This window comes from Narcine bancroftii, chromosome 14 (assembly GCF_036971445.1).
Source record: "Narcine bancroftii isolate sNarBan1 chromosome 14, sNarBan1.hap1, whole genome shotgun sequence".
NCBI lineage: Eukaryota > Metazoa > Chordata > Chondrichthyes > Torpediniformes > Narcinidae > Narcine > Narcine bancroftii.
The window spans coordinates 53110203-53126356 of NC_091482.1; the positions used below are offsets into that span (position 1 = coordinate 53110203).

Consider the following 16154-nt stretch of genomic DNA (forward strand, 5'->3'; position numbering starts at 1 on the left):
TATGGCGATGATGCAACATCAATAATCACAAAAGACGCAAGTTGTGAAACTGATGGGCTTTTATTAACTAGAGACGGGAACAGCCATCGCTTTTATTAACTAGAGACTGGAACAGCCATCAACCTCATTGACTGATCGAGGCAGTGGAATGAGGAGCAGGCAAATGGGCTATGGGTAGGATCGGTCTCGGGAGGTGCATCCAGCCGGCGGCCTCAGCCAATCACAGCACAGATACCAGTGCTATTTCCTTGTCAGTTTTTGTTTGAATAACAAGTTTTTTTAAAAAATTACTTGGCACCATGAAGTTGATGAAATGATGGGGCCTCGGTGCAAGTTGTCAGAAATGAATGCCTGGAGAAGAAAGGGGATCCCTTTGATGGGGGAAGTTATCGGCCAATGCTGGTCCATACAACTTTTGATGAGATGGAAACAAAAACAGTTGGAAGTGTTCAGCAGCACGGATAGCATTTGTGGAGAGCGAAACGTTTAACGCTCTGGCCCTTCATCAGAGCTGAGAAAGATAGAAAAGGAGTTAGTTTTTGTTCAGAGGGCGGGTGAGGGAGGGATGGACAGAACGAAAGTTCCAACATCCTGGGTTAATTCCTGACCACAATGGCGTGATCTGTGCGAAGTGGGCTTGTGAACTGTAGGGTTCCCGTTTTGATGCTCCGATTTATTCCCTTTTTTGGCTTATATTTGGTGTTACAGCATGGTAACAGGCCATTCCAGCCCTTGAGCCCATGCTGCTCAATTACACCAAATTGACCTACAAATTCTGTACTTTGGAGGGTGGGAGGAAACCCACGGAGATGCTGGAGAATGTGCAAGCTCCTCAGATACTGCAGCGGATTTGAACCTGGGTCATTAACACTAAAATGTTGGTGCAAATTTGCTGATTTGTATATTAAGTATTCTATAAATGAACTTGCTAGTTAGTAGAATAAGTGACCACTGTAAATTGCCTCCAGTGTGCAGATGATTGACAGGGCCTGGGGAAATTGGGAATGTGTGGAGAATATTACGAATAATTTAATATTACTGGAGTCTTCCTGCCACCTCCACCTTGTCCTACATGCGTATTGTTTGTTGTGTGTTTGCAGGTTTTGCATCAAGGACCAGAATGCTGTTTTAATGGGCTGTAATTGGACAATCAGGTTAAAATAAACTTGTCTCAACTCGAGTTGGAGTAAAACGGGGTCAGTCAGTGAGGGGTTCAGTGAGCGCTATGGAACAAGATTTTTTGCTGTTCAGTTTAATTTCATCAGTGAATATCTGATTATTACTTGTATCTGTTTGCGGAACATTTCTGATTATCCGAAACGCTCAGGCCCGGACGTGTAGCGGTTAACTGCATTTTCAGGATATCTGAAAAATGGCCTTAAGCAGCCCAGTCTAAGCAGCAGAATGCTTGTATCAGCCATCACCGATTCCGATGCGGAGCCTGCTCAGGCATCCGAAGTCCCCACTCCGATCCCTGACACCTCCCCACCGCTGTCGCAGAACCTGCCCGGGAGGCCGAGGTCCACGCTCCGATCCCAGCTCAATGGTTAAAACAACAAAAATAAAGGAGGAAAGGTTTTTCCAGCATGAAATAGTTTAATTCTTACCAAAAGAAGTGAAGTCTGCTTACAAACATAAGTGCAGCAACATTCAAAATGGCGCCAGAAGCCCACTTGAGTACACGAGAGCTCTGTTGGATTCAAAATGGCGCTAATAGCATGTCAGAGTCCCACTTGAGCATGGCAAGTGAAAAAACAAAAAATCGACTTTATTTCAACTTGTGGCGTCATGTTGCCGCTGAACATTTTTGCGGATAACTGAGAATTTCAGTAGCATGGTTTTTGGATAATCGGAAACACACTGTAATGCGTTTCTAATATTAAGGATACGAGACCAGTACAGCAAACCAGTCTCTACAAAGAGAATAGGAGAGGGGGAGAAAGTGACGAAACTGTTGACCAGCATAACTGGCTGGTTCTGAGACCAACAGAAACACTGCAAACTCTCCGAACACAATCCGATGGAGGAAATCACTGAACTGGGAGAAAAGGAATAGTCAACATTTTGGGTCTGAACCCTTCCTCATCAAGGAAATGAAAATGACAACTACTCGCTCTGAACTGTGGAGATATAAGGCCTGTAGGAGTTGTGTCTCAGGGTAGGGAATAATTGAATGGACCTGTTTATGCCCCACTTCATTACACCACTGAATTTGATAAGATAGATGAATATGTGAATAAAGGATGATGTGGGAGTAAAGCCTTAAATTGTTGGATTATTGGAGTGGGGTTTAGTATCGATAGGACCTTGCATCAAATTTACATTGGATGGAACAAAAATAGTTTTGTGTGTGTGGTGTAGGGAAGGGTTAGATTATTGTCCATTAGATTTGTACAGATTGACCCAACATTATGGGCTGAAGGGCCTGTTCTGTACTGTATGCTGAGGCATAATGATTGAAGACCGAATTAACGACCATTGGTTGGCATGGACAGGGTGGGCTGAATAGCCTGTTTCCCGGCTATTGTTGGATTCCAAACACAGTGCCTGTAGACTTTCCAGTTTAATTCTTGCCAGTAATGTGTTATTTGGCCTGGAAATTCCATGAATATACCTGTTTTATTTTTAAGGGCTAAATAGGGGGGAAAGAAAACAGATGATCTGCCAACTATCATTAGTGTTTATAATTTTTTAAATCTTTTTATTGATTTTAATATATACAAAACACATAGATCCATGTAGCCTAATAATAAAGTAAGTTAATATCAAGTAACGATAAACAAGGTACATATGAACCCATGTTATTAAATGGGAAAAAAAGAGAGAAAAACACATATTCTAAACAGATAATCAAACCCCATCCTATCAGGGTTGAAGGCCAAGTTAAGGAGTCCATTCCTACTAATAATAACTATAGAGTCATTTAAAAAAAACCCAGATAATTTATTTGACTTGACACCCAGATAATTTATTTGACTTGACAGTGTTTCCTGCACATCAGGGTAATTGTGTCACGAACAGTGAGGTGAATTGTGATTTGGACTAGACTGAGGTCACAAAGAGCACTGTATAAATGCAAACTACTTTCTGCTTCATATTCAACCATTCTCCCCCCCCCCCCACCTTCTGTGTCACTGTGTGGCTGGGCCCAATTCAAATGCCGATGATACCAGGATCACAGATGGCAATAAGGAAGCGTACGGGGGGGAGATCAATCAGCTGGTGTCGAGGAGCTGATTGTGGACTTTAGGAGGAACACGAGCCAGTCATCGGCGAGGGGTCAGCAGTGGAGAGGGCCCACTGTACGGGAGCCTCCACATTGATGCAATGACGAAGGCAGCTCACCAGCAGCTGCACATTGTGAGGCATTGTGAGGAGATTTGGGACATCCCGTGGAGAGGGGGGGTTCTGTCAGGTTGCATCATTTGCTGGTGAACAGGACAGCGACGTGTCCCAGAGGGTTGTTGACTTGGTCTGTTAATGAGCGCCAGTCTTCATTCTGTCGAGGACATCGACAAGAGATGGTGTGTGAAGAAAGAAGCCTCTATCCTCATGGACGCTCATCACACAGGCCATGCCCTCTTCAGGGAAAGAGGTACAGGAGCCTGAAGACGAGCACAAGGACAGCTTTTTCCCTTCTGCCATCAGATTTCTCAATGGGCAATGAAACACAGGCACTAACTACCTCACTCTATTTTCTTGCACTATTTATTTATTTTTGAAATGTAATTTATAGCAATGTTTGCACAGTGATATTGCAGCAAAACAATACCTTTTTGTGAATCCAGAGATCTCTCTTCTAAATAATATAAGAAATAAAGAATTAGGCCTCAAACTGGATGAAGCGCAAAAAAGATTTATTATGATAGCCTTGGCTGTAGCAAGAAAATGTACAATGTCAACTTGGAACTCAGAAGAGAGCCTGAGAGTACAGCAATGGTACATGGAAATAAATGTATTCCATTGGAAAAAAATAACATGTAATTTAAAAAATAAAGTCACATTATTTGAACAAATTTGAAAACCGTATATGGAACATAACATAGAGGGCCTACCATGGACCTCCACCCCCTAAAATGATAAGAAGACAAAACGACTTGATCCAGTGTATAAAAGTAGATGATGCATTTTTCTTGTTTATTTTTCATTGTGTGATTATATTATTTAGTGGTTTTATTGTATATGTTGAATGTTTATTGGTTTTGGAGGGGGGAGGGAAGGTAGGGGGGACAAAAGGGGAGAAAATGCCACTGTGTATATTTAAGAGGGAAATGTTTGTATCTATTTTGGATGATGTGGTTCACAGTGTGAAAAATAAAATTTATTTTTTTATTTTTTTTGATTCTGAAAATAAAAATCAATAAATAAATGGAATGTCAAAAGCATTACTCTCCCAGCTCCAAGATACTCCAGCTCCAATTGCAAAATGGTTTCATAGTGGTCAAAAGAAACCATGCCACAGGTGCATTAGTTGATAATTTCAATAGTTAATTGATTAACTGTTATCTGTTCGAAATCTGGCATTTATTTTGTTTAGAACGAAGGGGATGACTTGTGGGGAATAGACTAATGCATCCATTGAGGTGTAGTTTTTGGCACTGGTTTCTGACCACCACAGTAATGAATGCAGATTTTTGTGCACTCCTCAGCATCTGTAACCAAACTTTGCACAACTAAAGCAGTCAAACGGTGTGGGGGGGGGGGGGTAGACCTTCTGCCTTTTTCTTCCTCCACCCCCTCAACTAATTGCTTTCAGTGGTTGATAAGGGGCAGAGGGATCTAGTGGCATCTAAAGTAGTTGGGGTTCACGTTGCATGGTGGAAATTGTGTTGACAGGCTGTGTCCTGGTCTGGTATATGAACACTAACACCCCTGAGCGTAAAGCCTTGTAAAAGGTAGTGAACGTAGTCCAGGGTATCACAGGCAGAACCCTCCCCACCATTGAGAACATCTACAGGGGATGCTGCCGTTGTAGAGCAGGAGTAATTAACAAGGTCCCACACCTCCCAGCACACGCTTTGTTCTCACTACTACCATCAGGAATGAGGTATAGGTGCCACAAGACTCGCACCACCAGGTTCAGGAACAGCCGCTGCCCTCCACAAACTCAATCAGGGACTCATTTAAGGATTCTTGCACTTTGTTTTTTTTAAATTCTTGCTGTATTGCACAGTCAGTTTGTTTATATTTCTTTATCAGTTTACATTTTAAAATTTATTTACACGTGTATGTTGCGTCCATTTTTTGCGTTACCAATAAGTGGTAATTCTGCCTCTCCCACAGGAAAAAGGATCTCTGGGATGTCATGTATATTCTCAGACAATAAATCTGAAATCAACTTGTCAACCAAATTAAAGGGAGGCTGCAAAGCCGAATGAGATTTTGGGGAGAATCAGCTTGTGGCACCTTGGTGACTTCCATCCATGAGTGTGAAGTGGTTGGGACAGCTGCCGACACAGGGTTGGGCTATACAGTATGTGGTGGTACACCACCGGCCTATTGCAGGGGGAAACCTCTGTACCTGCAGGAGTGTAAGAGGGCAGGACACCTGGCCGGCTGTCAATCAGTCGGCCTGAAGGGATCAAGCCCCACCCGGTCGAGTGTCAATCACCCTCCGGGATATAAGCCTGTGCCGGCCTCCCGAGGCCTCACACAGAGTTGCTGCAGCCACAGCCAGCCTGGCTCTGTGGAAGTCTTTGTGGATTAAAGCCTGTTGTACAGTCTTTACCTTGTGTGTGTCTGATTCTGGCTAACAGTGCATCACACAGTATAACACTTTGGGTGGCCTGTACCCATTATTCTGCCTTCAAATATCCCCTCTTCTTTTCCTCCCATCCAACCTCCCCCCATTAATCTAAGAACATGTGATCCTAAGAGATAAGGTCGGATCTGTTTAGTTAACTACCTGCATGTGGATTTAGGGTAGATCAACAGTGACTTTAAGTCTAAAATGAGTCAACAAAACCACAAATCTTTTTTTCCCCCAAGGGCTGATTTGAATTTGCGCAATAAGTATTTGCGTCTGATTGCAAGCAGACTCTGCAGTGACCTGAAGACCGCGTGATTCCTCCTGGAATCCATGTCGTCGTCTGAATCGAATTTTTTTTTTTTTTTTTGTTTCCCAGTCCTTGACTTTGCAAGTTGAACAGCGGGTGAGCCCAGGTGGAACACGTGAGGACCTGTTTGTTGTGTTTTCCCAGCTGGATTTCTGCACCTGGGAATGAGCTCTGCAGATACTGCTATAAGCCCCTCACTAGATTGGAGAGGCATCCATCTGCTGTGAGAGGGGAGTATGTGGGCTGAGTTGAGTTTAAAATGCAAGTGACCTTCCTCAATGTTGAAACAATTCCTTGGGCAATGGTGGATTTTGCTTTGCCCTTTATACCTTGCGCACTCAATTAGCCACAATGGAAGTGTCTCTGTCTGAGCCCCAAGCTCCATGTTCTTTTCTAGAAAAAAGAAGCATTGCCTCTGTGCTGCCCTTCATAGGGTTAACCAAGACAATCGATTGAATTAAACAGAATAGATGCGGTTGTTGTTGCAACATCTAAGCCATGGAGAGCAGAGAGAGGCACTGGGCAGAATTACTGATTAATGGAAGGACCAGGTTAGGCGAGTGTATTCTTTAAACTTGGATTAAGAGCAACATGTTTAGCCATTGTAGCACAATGAATGTCTGCAACTCCTCAAAGAGATCAATAAGATCAGACTGTGCATGAGCCCATTTTGTGGAATGTTTTAAATGGTTTGGCTCTCTCACATGACTGATCAGTATTCTACCATCCTTTTTTAGGGCGGGGTTGGGGGGATGTGAGAAATGGGGTTTACATTAACCCCTGAGATTATTTGGGTTGTGGAAGGAGCAAGTATGAACGTTCCTTGAAAGAAAATGATTTGCATTTTTTGGGTCGCAATAGAATGTGATAGTACTGGAGAGAGGGCAGAGGAGGTTCACCAGGATGCTGCCCGGATTGGAGGACTCCAGGGAGAGTTTGGATAGAGTAGATGAATTTTCCACAGCCCCTCCCACTCTCCCTCCCCAGGAGCAAGGAGGTTATCTGCTGGAAGTATCCAAGATTATGAAAGGATAGGTAGTGAAAATATTTTCCCCATGGAAAAGATATCAAAAATAAGGTGAGAGGTAGGCTATGCAGAGGGTGTCAATTTATACAGAGTGGCCACCATCTGGAACGTTCTGCCAGATGAGGTGGTGGACTCCGAAACATTTGAGATGCATTTTGATGCTCACTTGAATGGAGAGACGTGGAAGGATAGAGTCCGAATGATATGGATATTGTGGAACCGGCACGGACTGGCTTTCATTAGGTACAGTATGGTCATGCGTAAAGAAATAGGATTGAATAATCAAAAAAAGTCTCCAATTTCTAGTATCCGCAGTAAAATAAAACGCAAGTTGTTGGCAATGGTCTATTTTTTTTTAATGGAAATTGAGTGGCGTGGCTGGAAATGCTGGTAATTATTCACTGTGAAACACGAAAGTCCTCCCCTGTTTGGCCCAGCGATGAGGAAGCAGATTAAGACTAAGCCCTATTGTTGGGGCTGGAGTCGCATATAAACCAGTTTGGGTAGGAATGATTGATTCTCTCTGAAGGACAAGAATTCTTAAAATAACAAACATTTTTTTTAAGCCACCCGTGAGACTTTTCATAAAGTTCAGTTTTATTTAATTATTTGAATTTGAAATCCCCCAGGGGTGATACAGCATGGTAACAGGCCCTTCTGGTCCTCGAGCCTGTGCCACCCTGGAAAATGGGAGGAAACTGGAGTGCCCAGAGGAAACCCCAAACTCCTAACAGACTGCGCCAGATTCTAAGCTGGGTTGCTGGTGTTGGCTGTACTAACTGTGACAGCCTACTGGCTGTGTTTGAAGTACGTTAACCACTGTATCTCCACACTTTAAGGGTCTTAACCATATAACAATATAACCATTTACGGAGCGCTTGAGGCTGTAGATCTATTGGAGCGTGCTGGGTACAGGCTTCTTTGGATTTTGGAAAAGATTCCAACAGATTGAAAATCTATGCATGTAACATATCCATAAAACAGACCTGGGGTGTAAATTGGTTGGAACGGACGCGGAATGGCTTGTTACAGTGTTGTAAGGCTTAAAATAATAAATAAATTAATAAGATTTAAAGAAGCTGATGGAAAGCAGGGGGGGCTACAGGCTACTGATGAGCATTTGTCGTGGAGAATTGATGCAATCATTTAGGAAGTAAAAGCAGGATATTCAGACAATTTTTATGAAGGAGTAATTGTATTCTAGTGTTCAGGAGAGGGGGAGGGGTGAGATGGGCCAATGAATGGCAGGTGGAGAGTGAGGGGTTTATTTGTGTCTCCATTGGGCGACATGCATGTTGAATGTGGAACTTGGAGTAAAGAAGGTGAAGAGCTGATAAACATTGCTGGGACTGATTGCAGAGGCTGAATGCAGGTGGTAGGAGGAGGTGTGCAGCTGGGCTGAGTCACCTGCTCTGCTCTCTCTCCCCAGGCCGGACAATCCCAGAAATCCCGATTCTCATTGTGACTGGAAGGGTTTCTGTGGACTGCTCTAGTTTTGTCTTGCATCTCGAAGGTGAATCGGCCATTAAATTATCCCTGGTGTGTAGGCGAGAGAGAGAACGTGGGGACGAACATGTGCGGTGGGGGAAATAAAAATGGGAAAATCTAATTTGCTGTGTTTACTTTGGTATTTTTGTCTCTGGTGACCTTCTAATTTTAGAAGGAATACACGCAGCAACAAAATCAACCGATATGTCCCATCCAAGGCATCGTTCACCTTGATCGCAGAATCAGAATTTATTATCATGAACAAGTCATGAAATTTGTTGTTTTGTGGCAGTGTCATAGAGCTAACATTTATTTCAACTAAACTTACAAAAAATATCTAAAAATTGTGCTCGAAAAGTCAACGTAAGGCACTGTCTTTGGTTCATTCAGGAATCTGATGATGGAGGGGAAGAAGCTGTCCTTGTTCTGCTGAGGGCTCATCTTCAGGCTTCTGTATCTTTTTCTTGATGGTAGCAGAGTGAAGAGGGCATGGCCTGGGTGGTGGAGGTCCTTGAAGATTGAGACTTTCTTAAGAAGCCTCAATATAATGAAGACTGGTGCCAGTGATATCACAGGCCAAGTTAATGACCCTCTGGTGTTTTTTCTTCTCCTGAGCATTGGCTCCTCTGTACCACACAGTGATGCAACCAGCCAGAGTGCTCTCCATGGTACACTGTAGAAGTTTTTGAGTGTCTTCGGTGGGATACCGAATCTCCTCGAGCATCTCACAAAGTATAGCCGGGGGATAGATCCTCAGACATTGACACCCAGGAATTTAAAGTTCTTGACTCTCTCCATTACTCTGCCCTCCATGAACACAGGTTTGTATTCTCCTGAGGTCCATAATCAGTGAATTTCAAATGTTTTCTTTCCCCTCACATACCACCTTAAGTAATCCATATGCCATTTGGTGCTCTGTGATTAGTAAGGGATGCTTGTGTTGCACTGTTCGAGGAAATGATGAATTAATTATAATTTTGTTTATTAACATCGGCTAAATCTAATTTGCTGTGTTTACTTTGGTATTTTTGTCTCCGGTGACCTAATTTTAGAAGGAATACACTCAGCAACAAAATCAACCGATATGTCCCATCCAAGGCATTGTTCACCTTGATCGCAGAATCTGAATTTATTGTCATGGACAAGTCATGAAATTTGTTGTTTTGCTTAAAGTGGGATGTGAGTGGGAAGGGAAGGTTGAGAACCACTGCTCCAGAACCAATTGTTACTGAGAAAAATTGTCATTGGCCCATTTCCTTTGGAGTTCTTAAACTGTGTGCGCAACAAGTCAAATAGGTACGATTAAAAGTTTTCAAACGTTTTCTTTTCACCTACATACCACCTTAAGCAATTCCTTACTAATCCCAGAGCACCAATGGCATAGGGATTAGTTCAAATGGTAGATGAGTGGAAAGTAAATATTTGAAAACCACTGCTCTAAATCAAATAAATGGTTGTCTTTGCAAAGTATTAACTTTCAGAAAATGCTGCAAATATTCAGCAAGCCAGTAGCATCTGTGAAGAGAGAAACCGTTTTAATGTTTGAATTGGGTGATCTTCCCTCAGATGCTGGTTGACTGACTAAGTAATTCCGGCACTTTTTTGTTTTCATTTTGGGTTTCCAGCAGTTGTGTTTTTTTTAAATTTTAGATTTTGGGTCTTTCTGAGAGCACTCCAGCTGGAACCAGATAATTTTTCCCTCACTGTCTTCCCTATACTAATGATAACTGCATACAAAAGTCAAGGAACCTTCAGCTCTTTATTGCACCAATTCAATTTGGAGGCTTGCATTCAATGCTACTGTCTGAATTTTTTTTTCTGCTTTATCAGGGCCGATTAAATTCCCCAGTAATTGAAACTTTGTTTTTAAAAAAAAAATAAATCTGAAATGCAAAATCAAAACAGAAAATATTAGACATTCTTGGCAGGTCAGATAATACATTGTGGACAAAGAAAGAGAGTTAACATTGCAGGTCGATGTTCCTTCGCTGGGACAGTTTCAATCTGGAATGAACAGTCTAGTTATTGACTGACCTGGTGAGTGTTTTTTATTTGTAGTCCCACTGATTTGGTTTACACAGTTTGCTTGTGGGTTCCACGATTCTCCCTGGGACCCTACTCTGCACAGTGAATCCATTTTCTGTCTGTTTTTACGACGCGTTAGGAAGCCGCCTTTGCTTGCAGCTCATCTTTCCGCTCATCGTCAGGCTCCATTGAAGTTCTGGGATTGAAGCCTGTGCTGTACTGAGTTGGCGGCCTGACTTTACAAGGATACGAGGGTAAAACATTCTTGTGCTGTTTCAGAAATGCTGAATGTGAGCTTCATGGTTTTAACTATTAGGTATTTGGACTTTTTTCTAACCACCAGCCTTTCCTTTTATGTTTAGGTTTGAGCTCTGGTTCTTGGCTAATTACGGGGTCGATTGAGTGTGGTTACTGGGCATAATGCTACCCTGGGTGATTTAGAAATGTTGTATTAAAGGGACTGATAAATAGGAAAATGCCACGCAAGAGGAGCCAATTTGACCCATGTCTGTGCTGGATGAAGGTAGAATTCCCTGCTCAAAATATATTTTTTAAAGTGAAGTTTCTCATTGGGTGGTAAGATATTCTGTTCTATTGTAAAAGCAGTCTACTACCACCTATCTGGTTTCCAGATCATCTTGCTCATGACATATTTGGAGAAACAAGATATAGATGAACATTACAGCTATCACACCTCCTCGTCATGGTCTCAATGAGTACGATATCCTGGGAGCTACCAGCCATGTGGGAAGCAAGTTACCCAATGTCTGCTATAATGGGGTGGTGGTGGGGGGGGGGGGGGTGTGGGGTGGTGTGTGGCAATGGAGTACTTTGACACGACGCTTGCCAACTAAGGCAGGCAGACAGAGATCTGATCTGGTAAGATGGCAGTGTGCTGGAAGAAACTTAATTAAAAAAAAAATAAGCTGATGGTTCATCCTGCTATTAGGTGGTGTAGGACCTTGTAAGGCACCTATGCTTTCACTTGGCAAACCCAGATAAAATTTTTGTCAATCAGGAATCGAATGAATATCTTTCTGAAGGTGATGCCTCAATTTTTTTAACAATTGAATCCTGACCTCCGCTGCCAGTGAGGAGTGCGCGTGTTCTCCCCTGGACCATTATCCTCTCGCAATCCAAAGGCGGGCAGGTCAGTAGGTTAAACTGTGCGCTCTGCGCAGGTGAGTTGATGCAAGAATAGAGGAGGATGAGTATAATGTGTTTTTGATGACCTGGAGGGTCACGGGGCCAGTAGCCTTGCTGCACGATGTATTCGTTTTCCGTGCCGGAGGGTGATCTCACAAGGCAGAGGGTCCGGTGTCAGCTTGTGAGAACCAAGGTCCTTTGAAATGCTCTGAAAGCCTTTAACTGCTTGTAGCAATCATACGCTCTTGAAATGTTTAAAATGCCTGTGAGAGGATTCTCAGTGAAATAACTTATCTCTTTGAATTGTTTTAAAAAAAAAACTTTTAAAAGTTCGATAAATTAAAAAAAAAAATCAATAGAAAGTATTTTATAAAGAACATTCTTGCACACTTCAGTGGGGTTGGTGATTTCTTTCAAATGAAAGGGATTACATGGCTTGTATTAAGCCCTGGCATAGAGCAGTAAGGTCACATGGTCAGCGCTGCTACCTTGAGCTCGACCTCTGACTTTTCTTTCGACATGTAGGTTGGAGAGGAGCTGGGCAGGGAGAGGGAGTTATATGGGTGTTCCCCGGCTAAACCAGAGTACAATTCAGGCCAATATTTGGGTCCATTTGGATGGGGAAAGGTTGGAGGTAAACAGATTCTGATGCAGAGATGGGAAATTGAGAGCAGAAGGGATGATCCGTGTTGGCGTCGAAAGGTGGGAGAGATTTAAATGACAAAAGCAATGATGTAGGATGGCAAGAAACAAAAGATTGGCCTTGAGTGGGTGTTGATGGAGGAAACAGAATCATTATCTGAAATTACAAAGGGGAAAACACTGAATGTTGGAAATCTGAAACAAAAGCAAACGATTTGAAATGCTCATTATCTGGAATTGTTGAGACAAGGGTGAAGTTAGCTTAGTCATTGGATGAGGTGTTCCTCGATCTCGAGGATCAGTGTAGGAATCCAAAGAAGTAGGGGTGGGAGTGGGATGGACGACTGAAGTGACAGGCAGTCAGAAACTCCGGGTTACGGAGGGGCTGAGGAAGAGGTGTTTCAAGGAGCTCAATCCGCACTTGATTTCTAGAGGCAGGGGAAGTCGGCCTGGGAAGCGTGGCGTGATGCTTGGTGGTGGGTCCGTGGCGCTGGGTGAGCCATGAGGCTATTTCGAGGTTTGTGCCCATCCTTCTCAGTGCCAAGGTTGCTCGGCCAAACAAGAAAGACAGCAGCAAGGTTCGTGATGGAGACGGCGAACAAGATGCTCCAAGTTCAGAGGGAGGTAGGTTGTAAACTTGTCAATGTGATGTGATCCAGAAGGGAGATGGGGAAGGCATTTTGAAAGTATGAGATTTCATCCTGTCTTGATGTGTAAATGGTAAGGTGCATATTTCAACAAGAAGCGCTTGGCACTAAATACAATGAAATGCCGATGCAGGTTCCTTAAAGGCTGGTTCTATGTGGTTTAGTACTGGAGAGTGAAGGCCAAGATGTGAAAGTAAAAAGGTTTAAATATATTAGTGTCTATGCTTTAGTGTGATTCATTAGCTGAGTGTTCAGTTAGTGAAAGAGAAACCAAAAGGAAGTATGTGAAAATGGTGAGAAAGGTGTGGCTGCAGAAAGAGGGTGAAAACCCAGTGGCCAGTGTGTATCCTTTACTTCGACCCTCCCCATGTTGCTCTTGCTTATTCCTCCAGGATTTCTTTTTCTCATAGGCTTTGAGGTGGTTTTGAGGACTGTCACTCACTGCAAAAACTTAATTCCTCGTGATTTGGAACAAAAAAAATGACATGGGACGGAGCAAAAATAAATGCTTGCTTATAGCAAAGCTGTGGATGAAGGTTACAGGAGAAAATACTGAAAATGAAAACGGTTTGAGCAAAGGCTGTTTTTTTAAAAAATCAATCTCATTTTGACAGGAGGCCACACCCACAAATTATTGAGACTCTGTGGCCTGCACTTTCTGGGCCTCTCGGGAGATTTCTAAAATTAGTCCTATGCTCGTGGGTTGCAAGATGGAAAATTGGTTGAGCCCTTCAGTATTTTCAGAGACCTCCCACGACTGAGCCCCCCCATCTCCTCTCCTTCCCTCTTCCTTTTCTCCTCTCTTGACTGTCTTCCCCCCCCCCCCCCCCAACAAATCAAAAGCTCCCTATGATCTTTACTGATCCTTCTCGTGCAGAATATTTCTCCTCTTGGCCCAGTGGTCTGGAGCAGTTTGATTACCCTTTGAATTTTGCCTGCAGCACGTTATCTCACTGACGCTTTTTGACTGCGGCTGAGGAATGCAGAAAAGCTGGCCTTGTGTGGGTTTTGGTGTTGTGGAAAGGTGCCTGTTGTGCTTGAGAGCGAACATGCCATTTTTTTGGACCCAAATGATCACGTTATAATGGAGTTTCACTGTACTTGTCCAAAGTGTCGAAATTCTGGCCAAGAATTCTGATGAACCCAAACAATCCTAAAACTTTATGGCACAGAAAATGGGCTCTTCAGCTCCTCTAGTCAGTGCCAAACTGTTATTCTGCTTAGTCCCTGCACCTGGACCATAGCTGTCCATACCCCTTCCCATCCATGTACCTACTGCACATTTTTCTTAAATGTTAAAATTGAGCCAGCATTCGCCACTTCAGCTGGTTCAACACAACCACCACACTCTGCGGGAAGAAATTCCCCCTCGTGTACCCCAAAACCGCTCCCCTTTCACCTTAACCCACGTCTTCTGCTTTGCATCTCACCTAAACTCAGGGGTGGGGGAAACCTCCTTGCATTTACTCAGTCTGTACCCTTCCTAATTTTGTATATCTCCATCAAGTCTCCCTTTGCTCTTTTACACTCCAGGGAATAAAATCCATACCTGTCCATCAATTTCTCAAATTCTGGCAGTGTCCTAATAAATCTTCTAACCACTCTTTCAATTTTATTGATCTCTTTCCAGTAGTTTGGTGACCAGAAATGCACATAATATGCCAAATTCGGTCTTACCAATTTCTTGTTTGACTTTATCATAACATACCAATTCACTACATTGATTTATACAGGTGAAAAGTTCCCTTTACAGTCTTATCTAACAGTGACGTCACCCTTTCCAAATTCTACAAAAAGTTTTCATGTAACCAAGAGAGGTAGGAGAAGATTCTGTTCTGGGCTAACGTTGTTCCACTCTATCAGTGGCTTAAATCAGTTTTCTAGTTAATTAAATGTAATGTAATTTGCATATTTAAATCGAGCCCCTCCTTACTGCTTGCTGTTCATTATATTGCCTCCACTGAGAAGTCTGCATAATCTTGGATTTGCCCTCAAGTTATTCGGTCTTTACATGCTTGAAGTCCATTGAATGAAAGGGGCTCTTATTTGGATGTGAATTATGAATGTAGGGTAGTGATGCTTTGGTCCGTTAGTTGCATAGATCTACTCTACATCTCTGTGGATCACACCCTGTCATTTTGGGCCATTGATGTTGGCATGAAATAGATTTCCAGACTGAACACTATCTAGTAGAGGAGTAGTTCTCAACTTTTTATTTCCCACTCACATACAACCTTAAGTTATCCCTTACTAACCACTACACACCTATTGGCATAGGATGCCATAGCTGCTCTGTGGTCAGTAAGGGATCACAAGGTGATATGTGAGCGGAAAAAGAAGGCTGAGAACCACTGAAGTTGACAGAGCACTCGTATGGTGAAATGAGACATCCATCTCTGTCAGAGAGTCTGGTCCTGATAGCGTGTTGTGAGCAGTTGATTTGGGGACCAGGATGGTGTTGCTGCCATTGAGGTAGATTGAAGGATTTGGGGGAGGGATTCTTCTGATGGTGGAGAGTGGGGGACAGAGAAAACAGAGGCAGGACTGTTTCATTGAGTCTAGAGGTGCACCCCCTTCATGTCTGCTGTGCACATTAGACCTTGGCAGTGTAATCACTCATGGAAATGGTGGATGTGCGCAGAACCAAAGATGTTACTAAAATTAAATTTGAGGCCTTGTTCATATCGGGCTCCTACTTCTGTATTGAAGGGTAGCCACAAGCTAGGTTCCTTTTAAATGGCTTCAGATAGATTGGTACAAATTTCTCTCAGGAGACCCCCCCTCCCCCTCTAAAATTGATCTGCCTTTCATTCATCAACAAAATGATGAAATGTGTTGACAATGCTGTTAATTGTTCAATAACCTGCCTGCATTATCTTGTTTGGGTTAACTTTACCAACAAGAAAGGCAAGGGCAGCCCATGCACGGGAGTACCATATTTTTCTCCAAGTGTCCATTGACGTCGAACGCCACCCTGATTTGGAAACGTAATGCAGTTCCTTAATTTATCACTGGGTCAAAACCCTTGAATTCCCGACCCAACAGAACTCTGGAAGCTGCTTCATTAGAAGGATTGCAGTAGTTTGAGGTGGCTCACCATCACCTTATCCAGGGCACTTCGGG

General features: G+C 43.0%; 1 protein-coding gene across 6 annotated transcripts in view; it reads left to right on the forward strand.

Annotated features, from left to right (window-relative positions):
* LOC138749300 (multiple C2 and transmembrane domain-containing protein 2-like) overlaps positions 1–16154 on the forward strand; it is a 328465-nt gene that overhangs the window by 43545 nt on the left and 268766 nt on the right. The gene's annotated exons all lie outside the window — the stretch shown is intronic.